The 22,004-nt window shown below is 46.2% G+C and overlaps 1 protein-coding gene across 4 annotated transcripts in view; it reads left to right on the top strand.

The window, feature by feature from the left end:
• LOC142199999 (microtubule-actin cross-linking factor 1, isoforms 6/7-like) overlaps positions 1–22,004 on the top strand; it is a 71,137-nt gene that overhangs the window by 1,425 nt on the left and 47,708 nt on the right. For 2 of the 4 annotated variants that reach the window (XM_075269980.1, XM_075269983.1), the window contains exon 1: positions 11,198–11,565. The exons of 1 other annotated variant lie outside the window; for it this stretch is intronic. The gene's annotated coding sequence lies outside the window, so the exon portion shown is untranslated. Of the gene's footprint in view, positions 1–11,196; positions 11,566–22,004 lie in introns of those variants that run through there. One more of the 4 variants, XM_075269982.1, reaches the window with a different exon arrangement.

Below are 22,004 nucleotides of genomic sequence, written 5' to 3'. Positions count from 1 at the left end.
TCTATTACTATTTGTTATCAGCCATGTCAGGAGAGGAGAGGCCGACTGTAGGACAGGGGAATACAATCTATTACTATCTGTTATCAGCCATGTCAGGAGGGGAGAGGCCGACTGTAGGACAGGGGAATACAATCTATTACTATCTGTTATCAGCCATGTCAGGAGAGGCCGACTGTAGGACAGGAGAATACAATCTATTACTATCTGTTATCAGCCATGTCAGGAGAGGAGAGGCCGACTGTAGGACAGGGGAATACAATCTATTACTATCTGTTATCAGCCATGTCAGGAGAGGAGAGGCCGACTGTAGGACAGGGGAATACAATCTATTACTATCTGTTATCAGCCATGTCAGGAGGGGAGAGGCCGACTGTAGGACAGGAGAATACAATCTATTACTATCTGTTATCAGCCATGTCAGGAGGGGAGAGGCCGACTGTAGGACAGGGGAATACAATCTATTACTATCTGTTATCAGCCATGTCAGGAGAGGAGAGGCCGACTGTAGGACAGAAGAATACAATCTATTACTATCTGTTATCAGCCATGTCAGGAGAGGAGAGGCCGACTGTAGGACAGGAGAATACAATCTATTACTATCTGTTATCAGCCATGTCAGGAGAGGCGAGGCCGACTGTAGGACAGGAGAATACAATCTATTACTATCTGTTATCAGCCATGTCAGGAGAGGAGAGGCCGACTGTAGGAAAGGGGAATACAATCTATTACTATCTGTTTTCAGCCATGTCAGGAGAGGCCGACTGTAGGACAGGAGAATACAATCTATTACTATCTGTTATCAGCCATGTCAGGAGAGGAGAGGCCGACTGTAGGACAGGGGAATACAATCTATTACTATTTGTTATCAGCCATGTCAGGAGAGGAGAGGCCGACTGTAGGACAGAAGAATACAATCTATTACTATCTGTTTTCAGCCATGTCAGGAGAGGAGAGGCCGACTGTAGGACAGGAGAATACAATCTATTACTATCTGTTATCAGCCATGTCAGGAGGGGAGAGGCCGACTGTAGGACAGAAGAATACAATCTATTACTATCTGTTTTCAGCCATGTCAGGAGAGGAGAGGCTGACTGTAGGACAGGGGAATACAATCTATTACTATCTGTTTTCAGCCATGTCAGGAGAGGCCGACTGTAGGACAGGAGAATACAATCTATTACTATCTGTTATCAGCCATGTCAGGAGAGGAGAGGCCGACTGTAGGACAGGAGAATACAATCTATTACTATCTGTTATCAGCCATGTCAGGAGGGGAGAGGCCGACTGTAGGACAGAGGAATACAATCTATTACTATCTGTTATCAGCCATGTCAGGAGGGGCCGACTGTAGGACAGGGGAATACAATCTATTACTATCTGTTATCAGCCATGTCAGGAGAGGCCGACTGTAGGTCAGGAGAATACAATCTATTACTATCTGTTATCAGCCATGTCAGGAGAGGCCGACTGTAGGACAGGAGAATACAATCTATTACTATCTGTTATCAGCCATGTCAGGAAAGGCCGACTGTAGGAGAGGGGAATACAATCTATTACTATCTGTTATCAGCCATGTCAGGAGAGGAGAGGCCGACTGTAGGACAGGGGAATACAATCTATTACTATCTGTTATCAGCCATGTCAGGAGAGGAGAGGCTGACTGTAGGACAGGGGAATACAATCTATTACTATCTGTTATCAGCCATGTCAGGAGAGGAGAGGCCGACTGTAGGACAGGGGAATACAATCTATTACTATCTGTTATCAGCCATGTCAGGAGAGGAGAGGCCGACTGTAGGACAGGAGAATACAGTCTATTACTATCTGTTATCAGCCATGTCAGGAGAGGCCGACTGTAGGACAGGAGAATACAATCTATTACTATCTGTTATCAGCCATGTCAGGAGAGGCCGACTGTAGGACAGGAGAATACAATCTATTACTATCTGTTATCAGCCATGTCAGGAGGAGAGAGGCCGACTGTAGGACAGGGGAATACAAGCTATTACTATCTGTTATCAGCCATGTCAGGAGAGGCCAACTGTAGGACAGGAGAATACAATCTATTACTATCTGTTATTAGCCATGTCAGGAGAGGAGAGGCCGACTGTAGGACAGGAGAATACAATCTATTACTATCTGTTATCAGCCATGTCAGGAGAGGAGAGGCCGACTGTAGGACAGGGGAATACAATCTATTACTATCTGTTATCAGCCGTGTCAGGAGAGGAGAGGCCGACTGTAGGACAGGGGAATACAATCTATTACTATCTGTTATCAGCCATGTCAGGAGAGGCCGACTGTAGGACAGGAGAATACAATCTATTACTATCTGTTATCAGCCATGTCAGGAGGGGAGAGGCCGACTGTAGGATAGGGGAATACAATCTATTACTATCTGTTATCAGCCATGTCAGGAGAGGAGAGGCCGACTGTAGGACAGGAGAATACAATCTATTACTATCTTTTATCAGCCATGTCAGGAGGGGAGAGGCCGACTGTAGGATAGGGGAATACAATCTAATACTATCTGTTATCAGCCATGTCAGGAGAGGCCGACTGTAGGACAGGAGAATACAATCTATTACTTTCTGTTATCAGCCATGTCAGGAGAGGAGAGGCCGACTGTAGGACAGGAGAATACAATCTATTACTATCTGTTATCAGCCATGTCAGGAGGAGAGAGGCCAACTGTAGGACAGGGGAATACAAGCTATTACTATCTGTTATCAGCCATGTCAGGAGAGGAGAGGCCGACTGTAGGACAGGAGAATACAATCTATTACTATCTGTTATCAGCCATGTCAGGAGAGGAGAGGCCGACTGTAGGACAGGGGAATACAATCTATTACTATCTGTTATTAGCCATGTCAGGAGAGGAGAGGCCGACTGTAGGACAGGGGAATACAATCTATTACTATCTGTTATCAGCCATGTCAGGAGAGGAGAGGCCGACTGTAAGACAGGGGAATACAATCTATTACTATCTGTTATCAGCCGTGTCAGGAGAGGAGAGGCCGACTGTAGGACAGGAGAATACAATGTATTACTATCTGTTATCAGCCATGTCAGGAGAGGAGAGGCCGACTGTAGGACAGGGGAATACAATCTATTACTATCTGTTATCAGCCATGTCAGGAGAGGCCGACTGTAAGACAGGGGAATACAATCTATTACTATCTGTTATCAGCCATGTCAGGAGGGGAGAGGCCGACTGTAGGATAGGGGAATACAATCTAATACTATCTGTTATCAGCCATGTCAGGAGAGGCCGACTGTAAGACAGGGGAATACAATCTATTACTATCTGTTATCAGTCATGTCAGGAGAGGAGAGGCCGACTGTAGGACAGGAGAATACAATCTATTACTATCTGTTATCAGCCATGTCAGGAGAGGAGAGGCCGACTGTAGGACAGGAGAATACAATCTATTACTATCTTTTATCAGCCATGTCAGGAGGGGAGAGGCCGACTGTAGGATAGGGGAATACAATCTAATACTATCTGTTATCAGCCATGTCAGGAGAGGCCGACTGTAGGACAGGAGAATACAATCTATTACTATCTGTTATCAGCCATGTCAGGAGAGGAGAGGCCGACTGTAGGACAGAGGAATACAATCTATTACTATCTGTTATCAGCCATGTCAGGAGGGGCCGACTGTAGGACAGGGGAATACAATCTATTACTATCTGTTATCAGCCATGTCAGGAGAGGCCGACTGTAGGTCAGGAGAATACAATCTATTACTATCTGTTATCAGCCATGTCAGGAGAGGCCGACTGTAGGACAGGAGAATACAATCTATTACTATCTGTTATCAGCCATGTCAGGAAAGGCCGACTGTAGGAGAGGGGAATACAATCTATTACTATCTGTTATCAGCCATGTCAGGAGAGGAGAGGCCGACTGTAGGACAGGGGAATACAATCTATTACTATCTGTTATCAGCCATGTCAGGAGAGGAGAGGCTGACTGTAGGACAGGGGAATACAATCTATTACTATCTGTTATCAGCCATGTCAGGAGAGGAGAGGCCGACTGTAGGACAGGGGAATACAATCTATTACTATCTGTTATCAGCCATGTCAGGAGAGGAGAGGCCGACTGTAGGACAGGAGAATACAGTCTATTACTATCTGTTATCAGCCATGTCAGGAGAGGCCGACTGTAGGACAGGAGAATACAATCTATTACTATCTGTTATCAGCCATGTCAGGAGAGGCCGACTGTAGGACAGGAGAATACAATCTATTACTATCTGTTATCAGCCATGTCAGGAGGAGAGAGGCCGACTGTAGGACAGGGGAATACAAGCTATTACTATCTGTTATCAGCCATGTCAGGAGAGGCCGACTGTAGGACAGGAGAATACAATCTATTACTATCTGTTATTAGCCATGTCAGGAGAGGAGAGGCCGACTGTAGGACAGGAGAATACAATCTATTACTATCTGTTATCAGCCGTGTCAGGAGAGGAGAGGCCGACTGTAGGACAGGGGAATACAATCTATTACTATCTGTTATCAGCCATGTCAGGAGAGGCCGACTGTAGGACAGGAGAATACAATCTATTACTATCTGTTATCAGCCATGTCAGGAGGGGAGAGGCCGACTGTAGGATAGGGGAATACAATCTATTACTATCTGTTATCAGCCATGTCAGGAGAGGAGAGGCCGACTGTAGGACAGGAGAATACAATCTATTACTATCTTTTATCAGCCATGTCAGGAGGGGAGAGGCCGACTGTAGGATAGGGGAATACAATCTAATACTATCTGTTATCAGCCATGTCAGGAGAGGCCGACTGTAGGACAGGAGAATACAATCTATTACTATCTGTTATCAGCCATGTCAGGAGAGGAGAGGCCGACTGTAGGACAGGAGAATACAATCTATTACTATCTGTTATCAGCCATGTCAGGAGGAGAGAGGCCAACTGTAGGACAGGGGAATACAAGCTATTACTATCTGTTATCAGCCATGTCAGGAGAGGAGAGGCCGACTGTAGGACAGGAGAATACAATCTATTACTATCTGTTATCAGCCATGTCAGGAGAGGAGAGGCCGACTGTAGGACAGGAGAATACAATCTATTACTATCTGTTATCAGCCATGTCAGGAGAGGCCGACTGTAGGACAGGAGAATACAATCTATTACTATCTGTTATCAGCCATGTCAGGAAAGGCCGACTGTAGGAGAGGGGAATACAATCTATTACTATCTGTTATCAGCCATGTCAGGAGAGGAGAGGCCGACTGTAGGACAGGGGAATACAATCTATTACTATCTGTTATCAGCCATGTCAGGAGAGGAGAGGCTGACTGTAGGACAGGGGAATACAATCTATTACTATCTGTTATCAGCCATGTCAGGAGAGGAGAGGCCGACTGTAGGACAGGGGAATACAATCTATTACTATCTGTTATCAGCCATGTCAGGAGAGGAGAGGCCGACTGTAGGACAGGAGAATACAGTCTATTACTATCTGTTATCAGCCATGTCAGGAGAGGCCGACTGTAGGACAGGAGAATACAATCTATTACTATCTGTTATCAGCCATGTCAGGAGAGGCCGACTGTAGGACAGGAGAATACAATCTATTACTATCTGTTATCAGCCATGTCAGGAGGAGAGAGGCCGACTGTAGGACAGGGGAATACAAGCTATTACTATCTGTTATCAGCCATGTCAGGAGAGGCCGACTGTAGGACAGGAGAATACAATCTATTACTATCTGTTATTAGCCATGTCAGGAGAGGAGAGGCCGACTGTAGGACAGGAGAATACAATCTATTACTATCTGTTATCAGCCGTGTCAGGAGAGGAGAGGCCGACTGTAGGACAGGGGAATACAATCTATTACTATCTGTTATCAGCCGTATCAGGAGAGGAGAGGCCGACTGTAGGACAGGGGAATACAATCTATTACTATCTGTTATCAGCCATGTCAGGAGAGGCCGACTGTAGGACAGGAGAATACAATCTATTACTATCTGTTATCAGCCATGTCAGGAGGGGAGAGGCCGACTGTAGGATAGGGGAATACAATCTATTACTATCTGTTATCAGCCATGTCAGGAGAGAAGAGGCCGACTGTAGGACAGGAGAATACAATCTATTACTATCTTTTATCAGCCATGTCAGGAGGGGAGAGGCCGACTGTAGGATAGGGGAATACAATCTAATACTATCTGTTATCAGCCATGTCAGGAGAGGCCGACTGTAGGACAGGAGAATACAATCTATTACTATCTGTTATCAGCCATGTCAGGAGGAGAGAGGCCAACTGTAGGACAGGGGAATACAAGCTATTACTATCTGTTATCAGCCATGTCAGGAGAGGAGAGGCCGACTGTAGGACAGGAGAATACAATCTATTACTATCTGTTATCAGCCATGTCAGGAGAGGAGAGGCCGACTGTAGGACAGGAGAATACAATCTATTACTATCTGTTATTAGCCATGTCAGGAGAGGAGAGGCCGACTGTAGGACAGGAGAATACAATCTATTACTATCTGTTATCAGCCATGTCAGGAGAGGAGAGGCCGACTGTAGGACAGGGGAATACAATCTATTACTATCTGTTATCAGCCATGTCAGGAGAGGCCGACTGTAAGACAGGGGAATACAATCTATTACTATCTGTTATCAGCCATGTCAGGAGGGGAGAGGCCGACTGTAGGATAGGGGAGTACAATCTAATACTATCTGTTATCAGCCATGTCAGGAGAGGCCGACTGTAAGACAGGGGAATACAATCTATTACTATCTGTTATCAGTCATGTCAGGAGAGGAGAGGCCGACTGTAGGACAGGAGAATACAATCTATTACTATCTGTTATCAGCCATGTCAGGAGAGGAGAGGCCGACTGTAGGACAGGAGAATACAATCTATTACTATCTTTTATCAGCCATGTCAGGAGGGGAGAGGCCGACTGTAGGATAGGGGAATACAATCTAATACTATCTGTTATCAGCCATGTCAGGAGAGGCCGACTGTAGGACAGGAGAATACAATCTATTACTATCTGTTATCAGCCATGTCAGGAGGAGAGAGGCCAACTGTAGGACAGGGGAATACAAGCTATTACTATCTGTTATCAGCCATGTCAGGAGAGGAGAGGCCGACTGTAGGACAGGAGAATACAATCTATTACTATCTGTTATCAGCCATGTCAGGAGAGGAGAGGCCGACTGTAGGACAGGAGAATACAATCTATTACTATCTGTTATTAGCCATGTCAGGAGAGGAGAGGCCGACTGTAGGACAGGGGAATACAATCTATTACTATCTGTTATCAGCCATGTCAGGAGAGGAGAGGCCGACTGTAAGACAGGGGAATACAATCTATTACTATCTGTTATCAGCCGTGTCAGGAGAGGAGAGGCCGACTGTAGGACAGGAGAATACAATCTATTACTATCTGTTATCAGCCATGTCAGGAGAGGAGAGGCCGACTGTAGGACAGGGGAATACAATCTATTACTATCTGTTATCAGCCATGTCAGGAGAGGCCGACTGTAAGACAGGGGAATACAATCTATTACTATCTGTTATCAGCCATGTCAGGAGGGGAGAGGCCGACTGTAGGACAGGAGAATACAATCTATTACTATCTGTTATCAGTCATGTCAGGAGAGGAGAGGCCGACTGTAGGACAGGAGAATACAATCTATTACTATCTTTTATCAGCCATGTCAGGAGGGGAGAGGCCGACTGTAGGATAGGGGAATACAATCTAATACTATCTGTTATCAGCCATGTCAGGAGAGGCCGACTGTAGGACAGGAGAATACAATCTATTACTATCTGTTATCAGCCATGTCAGGAGAGGAGAGGCCGACTGTAGGACAGGAGAATACAATCTATTACTATCTGTTATCAGCCATGTCAGGGGAGGAGAGGCCGACTGTAGGACAGGGGAATACAATCTATTACTATCTGTTATCAGCAATGTCAGGGGAGGAGAGGCCGACTGTAGGACAGGGGAATACAATCTATTACTATCTGTTATCAGCCATGTCAGGAGAGGCCGACTGTAGGACAGGGGAATACAATCTATTACTATCTGTTATCAGCCATGTCAGGAGAGGAGAGGCCGACTGTAGGACAGGAGAATACAATCTATTACTATCTGTTATCAGCCATGTCAGGAGAGGAGAGGCCGACTGTAGGACAGGAGAATACAATCTATTACTATCTGTTATCAGCCATGTCAGGAGAGGAGAGGCCGACTGTAGGACAGGGGAATACAATCTATTACTATCTGTTATCAGCCATGTCAGGAGAGGAGAGGCCGACTGTAGGACAGGAGAATACAATCTATTACTATCTGTTATCAGCCATGTCAGGAGAGGGGAGGCCGACTGTAGGACAGGAGAATACAATCTATTACTATCTGTTATCAGCCATGTCAGGAGAGGAGAGGCCGACTGTAGGACAGGAGAATACAATCTATTACTATCTGTTATCAGCCATGTCAGGAAAGGAGAGGCCGACTGTAGGACAGGAGAATACAATCTATTACTATCTGTTATCAGCCATGTCAGGAGAGGAGAGGCCGACTGTAGGACAGGGGAATACAATCTATTACTATCTGTTATCAGCCATGTCAGGAGAGGAGAGGCCGACTGTAGGACAGGGGAATACAATCTATTACTATCTGTTATCAGCCATGTCAGGGGAGGAGAGGCCGACTGTAGGACAGGAGAATACAATCTATTACTATCTGTTATCAGTCATGTCAGGAGGGGAGAGGCCGACTGTAGGACAGGGGAATACAATCTATTACTATCTGTTATCAGCCATGTCAGGGGAGGAGAGGCCGACTGTAGGACAGGAGAATACAATCTATTACTATCTGTTATCAGCCATGTCAGGGGAGGAGAGGCCGACTGTAGGACAGGAGAATACAATCTATTACTATCTGTTATCAGCCATGTCAGGAGAGGAGAGGCCGACTGTAGGACAGGGGAATACAATCTATTACTATCTGTTATCAGTCATGTCAGGAGGGGAGAGGCCGACTGTAGGACAGGGGAATACAATCTATTACTATCTGTTATCAGCCATGTCAGGAGAGGAGAGGCCGACTGTAGGACAGGGGAATACAATCTATTACTATCTGTTATCAGTCATGTCAGGAGGGGAGAGGCCGACTGTAGGACAGGAGAATACAATCTATTACTATCTGTTATCAGCCATGTCAGGAGAGGCCGACTGTAGGACAGGAGAATACAATCTATTACTATCTGTTATCAGCCATGTCAGGGGAGGAGAGGCCGACTGTAGGACAGGAGAATACAATCTATTACTATCTGTTATCAGCCATGTCAGGAGAGGAGAGGCCGACTGTAGGACAGGGGAATACAATCTATTACTATCTGTTATCAGCCATGTCAGGAGAGGAGAGGCCGACTGTAGGACAGGGGAATACAATTTATTACTATCTGTTATCAGCCATGTCAGGAGAGGGGAGGCCGACTGTAGGACAGGAGAATACAATCTATTACTATCTGTTATCAGCCATGTCAGGAGAGGAGAGGCCGACTGTAGGACAGGGGAATACAATCTATTACTATCTGTTATCAGCCATGTCAGGAGAGGAGAGGCCGACTGTAGGACAGGAGAATACAATCTATTACTATCTGTTATCAGCCATGTCAGGAGAGGCCGACTGTAGGACAGGGGAATACAATCTATTACTATCTGTTATCAGCCATGTCAGGAGAGGAGAGGCCGCCTGTAGGACAGGAGAATACAATCTATTACTATCTGTTATCAGCCATGTCAGGAGAGGAGAGGCCGACTGTAGGACAGGGGAATACAATCTATTACTATCTGTTATCAGCCATGTCAGGAGAGGAGAGGCCGACTGTAGGACAGGAGAATACAATCTATTACTATCTGTTATCAGCCCTTTATATATGACAGTGAGCTTCTCTCTGGTGTCTCCCAGGTTCCAATAGAGAGGGGCAGACATTGAGGGTCTGACACCCTCCCCTCCCCCTCTTCTTCTTTAGGTCCTTTTAGCACAATAAGGAGCCGGGTTTAACCCCTCTGATGCCAGTAGCTCCCCTTCTGGTTGTCAAGGAGACTCTGAGGGGTTTAAGAAGCATGAGGGCTGTGAGGAGGGGGTAGATGGGAATCGCATCTCTTCACAGCCCCCCCCATCTCCTTGTGTCAGGATGATGAGCGAGAAGGAAGCAGCCTGTGAAATTAACCCCCCGCGCCCCCATCACCCCGCACAGCGCCAGCCCGTACCCAGCGCCTCTCTCACTAATACATCAACAATGTGCCGTCTCCTCACTTCCCCTGTATAATGGGATAAAAGCCGCGTCTCCACCTGCCACACAGAGGTGAGGGCGCAAGTCGCAGCCAACCGGACCCCCGACCATCGCCGCTCTTTGTTTTACCACCTTCCTTCAGCAATGCCGCCATGTTTGTTCCGTGACATGTCGTCTGTCACCTGAGATGTCAGTGGCGCAGTGTAATCCGTTTTTATTATTTCTGCACCAATCTCGCGTCCAGATCACACTTGTCATCAGTTTTGTATTCTATTCTTGAGATAGTTAACAGTAAAACAATAAGAACCGTCGCAGCGATGGCGAATTCCACATATTTCTACGTGTCCTGAGGTTTTCCTCGCACATTAAGTCTGTATTTGCCGCTTTTTATGACTTTTTGGGTTTTTTCATAGCGTAGCCGACACAATTTTACTTTTCATTTTTGACGATAAGTTCACAATTTTTAAGTTTTCACTGACCATCAGTGCGGCACCCATTCGATTGTCAGCTCTTGGGGTCGTCACTTTACCAGGGTACATTATTTTTGGACCTACCATCTCGGACTGTGGCGATGGCATATAGTGTAATATCACTTGATAAATATTATCGCATTATTTATGTATTTTACCGCGCTGTTCACGGATCCGACCTGAGAGACTCGTTTAATCCCTGTCTGTAAAATACAAAGGACAAATTTCCAGAATCTGATCCACCAATGGATTACGGATCTACGGATGAACCGCTCTTCAGGTACCGCCATACACCGCCATGTTCTGTGATTTGTCCACAAGATCGCAGACCTCGCAGTGATTAACCCTCTCCATGGTCATGACCTGGTGACATATCTATAAGTATGTGCCCCCCCCCTCTGGCCTCAAGAGCTTACAGCTTAGTGCGGCGTCCTGCGCTCCCTCCCCTCCTCCCGCTGCCATCACTCCAGCAGAGCAGAATAAAGGGCTGCAGAACAATGCCCAGCGCGCCCGCCTCACACACACAAACTTTGTCTGGGAAGTGAGGAGGAGAAGAAGCTGCAGGCTCCCGCCGGCTCAGCCACACCAGGACCTGGATTTTACCCCCCGACCACGTGGCAGAAATGGGATGATGCCCCCTCCATGTTGGCATTGTGCTGGCGGCTCTAGAGGATCTTGCGGGATGATGGTGAAGGGGCTGGAGCCTCGGAGAGGAGCAGGTGCATTGTTTGGAGGTTGCAGACACTAGAAGACGGATTCCCAGGGGCATAGCCCAGAAGCTCGCTACCCCGAAACCTGCAGGTAAGCTCTCCTGTGTGCATGATGCCATGTGTAGATAGTGAGCAGCTCCAGAGATCAGCAGTTGCTGCCGCTTATCACCCGTATTTGTTGCGTCCTGTGTTCTCTTACACACTAACACCTCAGACTCCATAACAAAGAGCTTATGTCGGGCGCCACGTGTATCCCAGGGGCTGTGTGATACGTCTCCATCACCAGTGCCAGGACACAGACTGGCACCATAGTGGGCACACACCGCACACATGTATTCCGTCACATGTGTCATGCCTGAGCGCACAGGATGCACCACTCCCACCTGACACACCCCCATAGAGGTGCCTGCGCCATGTGCAGCACCTGATGCCAGGCACACAGGAGGAGTGATCTATAGTAGCCGCTGTGGCTAGCACTGACTACTGCCATACATCCTTTATCACAGAACCATCGCCCCCACATATGTCCCAGGTCTGTCAGGGGATTACCACCTGGAGGTGTCGCAGCCACCAGACGGTATTGTTCAGGTTTTACTGTCTGAGGATTTGTTGTGTGCGGTAGAATTAGCAATGGGGATCAATCAGGAGATGCCTGGAGAACGCAGAGGTCAGAGATGTCAGGGGTCAGCGCGGGTCTGAATGACCTTCTGCCGTATACAGCAGGGGGGGCAACAGGTGTGGCTGTCTGCTTACACGTGTGTACTAGTAGTGGTACTGTGCGGCATCCATATATATAGAACAGAAGTAGTACTGTGCAGTGTCCATACATACAGGAGTGGTACTGTGCAGTGTATATACATACAGGAGTGGTACTGTGCGGTGTCTATACAGTCAGGAGTGGTACTTTGCAGTGTATATACATACAGGAGTGGTACTGTGCAGTGTATATACATACAGGAGGAGTGGTACTGTGCGGTGTCCATACATACAGGAGTGGTACTGTGCGGTGTCTACACATGCAGAGCAGAAGTTGTACTGTGCACTGGCCATACATACAGAACAAGGATGTCGTGGACCTGTGCAGTGTGTTGGATGTGATTGTAGTTTTCGTCTAGACATGGCACTGTGTGGTTTCTCTCTGACAATGTGCGGTCTCCCAGTTCAGGTTGTCAGGGTGAGGTCAGTGTGTGTGACCGATATCTAACAGCAGACCCCCCCCCCTCCCCTTCAGGCTGATACGATAGGGGGATGGGGATAGAGCCATAATCTGTAGCAATAGGTGTAGTCATGTGATACTGTAAGGTATATACCATCTATAGGGCTCTTCAATCAGTGACATCTGTGTAGGTGCTACTGGACCCATGTATATCCCCTCCCCCTCCTCCATTTCATCAATATCTCCCACCATACCCGAGAAGAGGGACATGAACTAAATACAACCTGAGACATAATGCCGCAGTCACACCTCACCTGAGCTATATAAGTATCAAGGAGAAGACTAAGACCATCATCATCCTCTCCACTCTCTGTTTTCATTTCTATTCTTCTTATTTTTTCATTTTCCCCTTTTTCTTTTGCTTTTCTTCCTCACCTTTTTTCCTCTTCTTTTTCTTTCTCTTCCTTTCATTTCTTCTCTTGTTCCTCTTTCTTCACATTTCTTTTTCTTCCACTTCCTCTCTTCTTTCTCTATTCATTCTTCTTCTTCCTTTCCCCTCTTTCTTCTTCTTCCTTTCCCCTCTTTCTTCTTCCTCCTTTCCCTCTTTCTTCTTCTTCCTTTCCCTCTTTCTTCTTTCTTTCCCTCTTTCTTCTTCCTTTCCCTCTTTCTTCTTCTTCCTTTCCCTCTTTCTTCTTTCTTTTCCCTCTTTCTTCTTCTTCCTTTCCCTCTTTCTTCTCCTTCCTTTCCCCTCTGACCTTCCTTTCCCTCTTTCTTCTTCTTCCTTTCCCCTCTTTCTTCTTCCTTTCCCCTCTTTCTTCTTCTTCCTTTCCCTCTTTCTTCTTCTTCCTTTCCCTCTTTCTTCTTCCTTTCCCTCTTTCTTCTTCCTTTCCCTCTTTCTTCTCCTTCCTTTCCCCTCTGTCTTCTTCCTTTCCCCTGTTTCTTCTTCCTTTCCCTCTTTCTTCTTCCTTTCCCTCTTTCTTCTTCCTTTCCCTCTTTCTTCTCCTTCCTTTCCCCTCTGTCTTCTTCCTTTCCCCTCTTTCTTCTTCTTCCTTTCCCCTCTTTCTTCTTCTTTCTTTTCCCTCTTTCTTCTTCCTTTCCCCTCTTTCTTCTTCTTTCTTTTCCCTCTTTCTTCTTCCTTTCCCTCTTTCTTCTTCTTTCTTTTCCCTCTTTCTTCTTCCTTTCCCCTCTTTCTTCTTCTTCCTTTCCCTCTTTCTTCTTCTTCCTTTCCCTCTTTCTTCTTCTTCCTTTCCCCCTTTCTTCTTCTTCCTTTCCCTCTTTCTTCTTCTTCCTTTCCCTCTTTCTTCTTCTTCCTTTCCCCCTTTCTTCTTCCTTTCCCTCTTTCTTCTTCTTCCTTTCCCCTCTTTCTTCTCCTTCCTTTCCCCTCTGTCTTTTTCCTTTCCCCTCTTCCTTCTTCCTTTCCCCTCTGACTTCTTCCTTTCCCTCTTTCTTCTTCTTTCTTTTCCCTATTTCTTCTTCCTTTCCCCTCTTTCTTCTTCTTTCTTTCCCCTCTTTCTTCTTCTTCCTTTCCCTCTTTCTTCTTCTTCCTTTCCCTCTTTCTACTTCTTCCTTTCCCTCTTTCTTCTTCTTCCTTTCCCCCTTTCTTCTCCTTCCTTTCCCCTCTGTCTTCTTCCTTTCCCCTGTTTCTTCTTCCTTTCCCCTCTTTCTTCCTTTCCCCTCTTTCTTCTTCTTCCTTTCTCTCTTTCTTCTTCTTCCTTTCCCCTCCTTATTCGTTTCCCCTCTTTCTTCTTCCTTTCCCTCTTTCTTCTTCTTCCTTTCCCCTCTTTCTTCTTCTTCCTTTCTCCTCTTTCTTCTTCTTCCTTTCCCTCTTTCTTCTTCTTCCTTTCCCTCTTTCTTCTTCTTCTTTCCCCCTCTTTCTTCTTCATTTACCCTTTTCTTCATCCTTTCCCATCTTTTCTTCTTCTTCTTTTCCCGCTTTCTTCTTTCCCCTCCTTCTTCTTCCTCTTCTTCTTCCTTTCCTCTCTTTTTCTTCTTATTCTTCCTTTACCTCTTTCTTCTTTTTCTCTTTAACCTTGTCTTCTTCCTCTTTGTTCCTCGTTCACTTCCTCACTTTCTTCCACTTCTTCTCTTTCTTCTTCAATCTTTCACGTTCTTTCTCTTTTTTTCTACTTCCATTTCCTCTTTCTTTCTTTCTTTCTTTCTTTCTTTCTTTCTTTCTTTCTCTCGTTTTCTCTTCTTCTACTTCTCTTTCCTCACCCCCTCACCCTTTCTCCTTGTCTTCTTCTCCACCTTCCTTCTGATTTTCCTCTCGAGGTCACCTGAGATACTTGCTGTTGATGTTCTGGTGACCTCCATAGAAGAGACGCTGCCACCAGACCGTGGAGGATGGAGATTCCCCCCTGTAGGATTGTTTTGGGATCTACATGATCTTCGGTATTTTCCACGATTAGTTTCCAGAGGTTGCGGTCTATGGTGCAGTCACAGAGTAGTTATAACCTTAGATGTGAGGATAATACAGCAGCGTGAAGAGGGATAAAATCTCTGCCATGACCAAACCTGAGGGGCTCAGTTATGCCCCCTCTTCTTCTGTAGACTGTTGTATTGGTGGACGCACATGCTCAGTCTGTCTCCCCATAGTGACCATCCATTCATTGCAGGGTGGTATAGCTGAGGACTATACTGCTGCCAGAGGGGGAAGGGGCATGATTCAGTCCATAGCCATGTACGGTGTGTACAGTATATGGTATACAGAGCAGTGTGTGCAGTATACAGGCCTGTGTGTACATTGTGTACAGTATGCAGTATATAGGCCTGTGTGTACATTGTGTACAGTATGCAGTATATAGGCCTGTGTGTACAGTATGCAGTATACAGAGCAGTGTGTACAGTGTGTAGAGTATAGACATGTCAGTTCTCATGTAATGTACATGTCTGTTTTATTGTAAGGTCACCAGGGTACATTATATATCCATGTCTGGTGTCACATCGCCTCCCCTGCTCACATATAGGGGATCGGCTTGTTGTATGGCCGGTTCCTTGTACGTCAGGACATTTGGTGCACTTGTGGTGTAGAGGACACAGTGTGTATGGGGACATCGGGGGTTGCGCCCCATCACTGGTTTTGGGCCTGTGCCAGGGCTGTGACCTGAGATTGTTGTGATGTTTGTTCGCTGACGGCTCTGTGCCATGTCCGCCGCTCTCCTTTGTGTGCCCACCTCATGCCCGCCGTGTCTGCGCCATTGTGCTCCAGTCACAACAGATGGTTCATTTCTCTTCTCACCAATGAAGCTGAATTAACTAACAAAGAGCCCATCTGCTGCGCCCCCAGACCCCTCTCTGACTATTGGGGTCCTCACATTGTTGGCGCCATGATACCTGTACAGTTTGGTGCTTTTTCCTTGATAACTTGACACATAACATTGATAGTCGCTGTTATTACCCCCCACATGTAGCGCCCCCTGTCTGTGTACTGGCATTACCATCTGCTGGCATTCACTGCCCCGTGCCCATGTGGAGGAGACCTGGCAGGTGGAGGTTTAGGAGGACGGGTCCTGGGTAGTGTTACATATGTATCTATAGCTGAGGGCTTGTTACAGTGTATCAGTGCAGACAATGATGTAAACTCAGCAGCACAAAACTCTCCTGTCCTGTTGGTTTGTTACAATGTAGCGGTGTGAAACAGTGGGGGAGGGGCTGTGTGATCTGTGTCTGAGAGCTGTGTACACAATATGAATAGTGAGTGCTGACACCTGCCCCTCAGAACAGAGAGCGCCCCCTGTCTATATATACAGTGTATACAGTCATGGCCAAAAGTTTTGAGAATGCTACAAATAGTAATTGTTACAAAGTCTACGGCTTCAGTTTTCCTAATGGCAATTTGCATATACTCCAGAATGTTATACAGAGTGATCAGCTTAACAGCAATTACTTGCAAAGTCAATATTTGCCTAGAAAATGAACTTTATCCCCCAAAACACATTTCAACATCATTGCAGACCTGCCTTAAAAGGACCAGCTAACATCGTTTCAGTGATGGCTCCAGTAACACAGGTGTGGGTGTTGATGAGGACAGGGCTGGAGATCAATCTGTCATGATTAAGTAAGAATGACACCACTGGACACTGTAAAAGGAGGCTGGTGCTTGGCATCATTGTTTCTCTTCTGTTACCCATGGTTATCTCTAAAGAAACACGTGCAGTCATCATTGCACTGCACAACAAGATAAGATAAGATAAGATAATCCTTTAATAGTCCCACCTTGGGGAAATTTCAGCGTGTTACAGCAGCATAGTAATACAGATACAGGATAATACAGAGTAATATGTTACAGACGTAGACACAGATAAGCTGAGAAGAGAAGATATACTAGGAGTCCATGGCAGCTAAGGAAAAACAGAAGAGAAAGAGGAAGACCTCATGGTCATCCTCATAATCATTAGTTCTCTGTGCGGAGTGCTCTGTGCTTGGTCTGATGTAGATTATACAGCCTGGTCGCGGTTGGAAGGAAGGACCTGCGATAGCTCCTTCTCACACTTGGGGTGAAGCAGACGGTCGCTTACAGTGCTGCCAAGTCCCATCAGGGTCCCATACATGGGGTGGGATTTGTTCTCCCGCATGGAGGTCACCACGGACAGTATCCTTCTGTCACCCACCACCTGTACTGGGTCCAAGGGGCTCCCCAGGACAGAGCTGGCCCTCCTGATCAGCCTGTCAAGTCTATTTCTGTCCCTGGTTGATATACTGCTTCCCCAGCAGGCCACACCGAAAAAGATGGCTGAGGCAACCACAGAGTTGAAGAAGGCCCTAAGAAGTGGCCCCTGGACTCCGAAGGTCCTCAGCCTCCTGAGCAGGTAGAGTCTGCTGTGGCCCTTTCTGTGCAGCGCCTCCAGGTGATCAGCCCAGTCTAGTTTGTTATTGAGGAGCACGCTCAGGTACTTATAGGTCCTGACTATCTCAATACATGTTCCTTGGATCTCCACCGGGGTCGGAGCACCTCTCCGTTTACTAAAGTCCACCACCATCTCCTTGGTCTTCCCAGCATTAATCCTGAGCTGGTTCTGCTGGCACCATTCAACAAAATCCCGGTTTAAGTCTCTGTATTCCCTATCATCGCCATCAGTGATAAGGCGAGACAGAGCAGAGACATCGGAGGACTTCTGTAAGTAACAGCTGGATGAGTTGTGCCTGAAGTCAGCAGTGTACAGTGTGAAGAGGAATGGGGCAAGAACTGTACCTTGAGGTGCCCCCGTACTACAGATCACAGTGTCAGACACACAGTCCTGGGCTCTCACATACTGAGGGCGGTTTGTCAGGTAGTCTAGGATCCAGTTGGACAGGTGATGGTCCGCACCACCAAGGTTCAGCTTCTCCCTCAGTAGCCCTGGCTGAATGGTGTTGAACGCACTGGAGAAATCAAAGAACATTATTCTCACAGTGTTCCCGGGTTTCTCCAGGTGAGAGAGAGCTCTATGAAGAAGGTGGATGATGGCATCATCTACCCCAATGCCAAGGCAAACTGGAGAGGGTCCAGAGCGGAGCTCACTAGGGGGCGTAGGTGTGTCAGGACCAGTCTCTCTAGGACCTTCATTAGGTGTGATGTCAGTGCTACAGGTCGGTAGTCATTGTAGCCCATCGGGTTGGGTTTCTTTGGGACAATGGCCTAACAGGGAAGAGTATCGCAGCTAGAAAGATTGCACCTCAGTCACCAATCTATCGCATCATCAAGAACTTCAAGGAGAGAGGTTCCATTGTTGGCAAAAAGGCTCCAGGGCGCCCAAGAAAGACCAGCAAGCGCCAGGACCGTCTCTTAAAAGTGTTTCAGCTGCGGGATCGGGCTACCAGCAGTGCAGAGCTTGCTCAGGAATGGCAGCAGGCAGGTGTGAGTGCATCTGCACGCACTGTGAGGCGGAGACTCTTGGAGCAAGGCCTGGTCTCAAGGAGGGCAGCAAAGAAGCCACTTCTCTCCAGAAAAACACATCAGGGACAGACTGATATTCTGCAGAAGGTCCAGGGAGTGACTGCTGAGGACTGGGGGAAAGTCATTTTCTCTGATGAATCCCCTTTTCCATTGTTTGGGACATCTGGAGAACAGCTTATTGGGAGAAGAGGAGGTGAGCGCTACCACCAGTCTTGTCTCATGCCAACTGTAAAGCATCCGGAAACCATTCATGTGTGGGGTGGCTTCTCAGCCAAGGGAATCGGCTCTCTCACAGTCTGACCTAAAAACACAGCCATGAATAAAGAATGGGACCAGAATGTCCTCCAAGATCAACTTCTCCCAACCGTCCAAGAGCAGTTTGGCCATCAACAATGCCTTCTCCAGCATGATGGAGCACCTTGCCATAAAGCAAAGGGGAGAACTAAATGGCTCAGGGAACAAAACAGAGAGATTTTGGGTCCATGGCCTGGAAACTCCCCAGATCTTAATCCCATTGAGAACTTGTGGTCAATCATCAAGAGAAGGGTGGACAAACAAAAACCTACAAATTCTGACAAAATGCAAGCATTGATTGTGCAAGAATGGACGGCTATCAGCCAGGATTTGGTCCAGAAGGTGATTGAGAGCTGCCAGGGAGAATTGCAGAGTCCTGAAGAAGAAGAAGGGGCAACACTGCAAATATTACACCGCTGCACTAACTCCTTCTAACTGTCACTATAAAGCTTTTATTACTCAGAATATGATTGCAATTCTATTTCTGTATGTGATAAAAACATCTGACAAACACAGAAACCAGAGGGAGCAGATCATGTGACAAGAGGAGATTTGTGGCAGTCTCAGAACTTTTGGCCATGACTGTACACATACATGGTAGGTGAACGGCTATATATACAGTGTATACACATACATGGTAGGTGAGCGGCTCTATATACAGTGTATACACATACATGGCAGGTGAGTGGCTCTATATACAGTGTATACACATACATGGCAGGTGAGCGGCTATATATACAGTGTATACTCATACATGGCAGGTGAGTGGCTATATATACAGTGTATACACATACATGGCAGGTGAGTGGCTCTATATACAGTGTATACACATACATGGCAGGTGAGCGGCTATATATACAGTGTATACACATACATGGTAGGTGAGCGGCTCTATATACAGTGTATACACATACATGGCAGGTGAGCGGCTCTATATACAGTGTATACACATACATGGCAGGTGAGCGGCTATATATACAGTGTATACTCATACATGGCAGGTGAGTGGCTATATATACAGTGTATACACATACATGGCAGGTGAGTGGCTCTATATACAGTGTATACACATACATGGCAGGTGAGCGGCTATATATACAGTGTATACTCATACATGGCAGGTGAGTGGCTATATATACAGTGTATACACATACATGGCAGGTGAGTGGCTCTATATACAGTGTATACACATACATGGCAGGTGAGCGGCTCTATATACAGTGTATACACATACATGGTAGGTGAGCGGCTCTATATACAGTGTATACACATACATGGCAGGTGAGCGGCTCTATATACAGTGTATACACATACATGGCAGGTGAGCGGCTATATATACAGTGTATACATATACATGGTAGGTGAGTGGCTCTATATACAGTGTATACACATACATGGTAGGTGAGCGGCTATATATACAGTGTATACATATACATGGCAGGTGAGTGGCTCTATATACAGTGTATACACATACATGGCAGGTGAGCGGCTATATATACAGTGTATACATATACATGGTAGGTGAGTGGCTCTATATACAGTGTATACACATACATGGTAGGTGAGCGGCTATATATACAGTGTATACATATACATGGCAGGTGAGTGGCTCTATATACAGTGTATACACAGACATGGCAGGTGAGCGGCTATATATACAGTGTATACACATACATGGCAGGTGAGTGGCTCTATATACAGTGTATACACAGACATGGCAGGTGAGCGGCTATATATACAGTGTATACATGGCAGGTGAACGGCTATATATACAGTGTATACACATACATGGTAGGTGAGCGGCTCTATATACAGTGTATACACATACATGGCAGGTGAGTGGCTCTATATACAGTGTATACACATACATGGCAGGTGAGTGGCTATATATACAGTGTATACACATACATGGCAGGTGAGCGGCTATATATACAGTGTATACACATACATGGCAGGTGAGTGGCTCTATATACAGTGTATACACATACATGGCAGGTGAGCGGCTATATATACAGTGTATACTCATACATGGCAGGTGAGTGGCTATATATACAGTGTATACACATACATGGCAGGTGAGTGGCTCTATATACAGTGTATACACATACATGGCAGGTGAGCGGCTATATATACAGTGTATACACATACATGGTAGGTGAGCGGCTCTATATACAGTGTATACACATACATGGCAGGTGAGCGGCTCTATATACAGTGTATACACATACATGGCAGGTGAGCGGCTATATATACAGTGTATACTCATACATGGCAGGTGAGTGGCTATATATACAGTGTATACACATACATGGCAGGTGAGTGGCTCTATATACAGTGTATACACATACATGGCAGGTGAGTGGCTCTATATACAGTGTATACACATACATGGTAGGTGAGCGGCTATATATACAGTGTATACACATACATGGCAGGTGAGTGGCTCTATATACAGTGTATACACATACATGGCAGGTGAGTGGCTCTATATACAGTGTATACACATACATGGCAGGTGAGTGGCTCTATATACAGTGTATACACATACATGGTAGGTGAGCGGCTCTATATACAGTGTATACACATACATGGCAGGTGAGTGGCTCTATATACAGTGTATACACATACATGGCAGGTGAGCGGCTATATATACAGTGTATACACATACATGGCAGGTGAGCGGCTATATATACAGTGTATACACATACATGGCAGGTGAGCGGCTCTATATACAGTGTATACACATACATGGCAGGTGAGCGGCTATATATACAGTGTATACATATACATGGTAGGTGAGTGGCTCTATATACAGTGTATACACATACATGGTAGGTGAGCGGCTATATATACAGTGTATACATATACATGGCAGGTGAGTGGCTCTATATACAGTGTATACACATACATGGCAGGTGAGCGGCTATATATACAGTGTATACTCATACATGGCAGGTGAGTGGCTCTATATACAGTGTATACACATACATGGCAGGTGAGTGGCTCTATATACAGTGTATACACATACATGGCAGGTGAGTGGCTCTATATACAGTGTATACACATACATGGTAGGTGAGCGGCTCTATATACAGTGTATACACATACATGGCAGGTGAGTGGCTCTATATACAGTGTATACACATACATGGCAGGTGAGCGGCTATATATACAGTGTATACACATACATGGCAGGTGAGCGGCT

Source organism: Leptodactylus fuscus, chromosome 4 (assembly GCF_031893055.1).
Source record: "Leptodactylus fuscus isolate aLepFus1 chromosome 4, aLepFus1.hap2, whole genome shotgun sequence".
Classification (NCBI taxonomy): domain Eukaryota; kingdom Metazoa; phylum Chordata; class Amphibia; order Anura; family Leptodactylidae; genus Leptodactylus; species Leptodactylus fuscus.
Note: the sequence above shows the minus strand (reverse complement) of the source record. Positions and strands in the feature narration are given on the sequence as shown.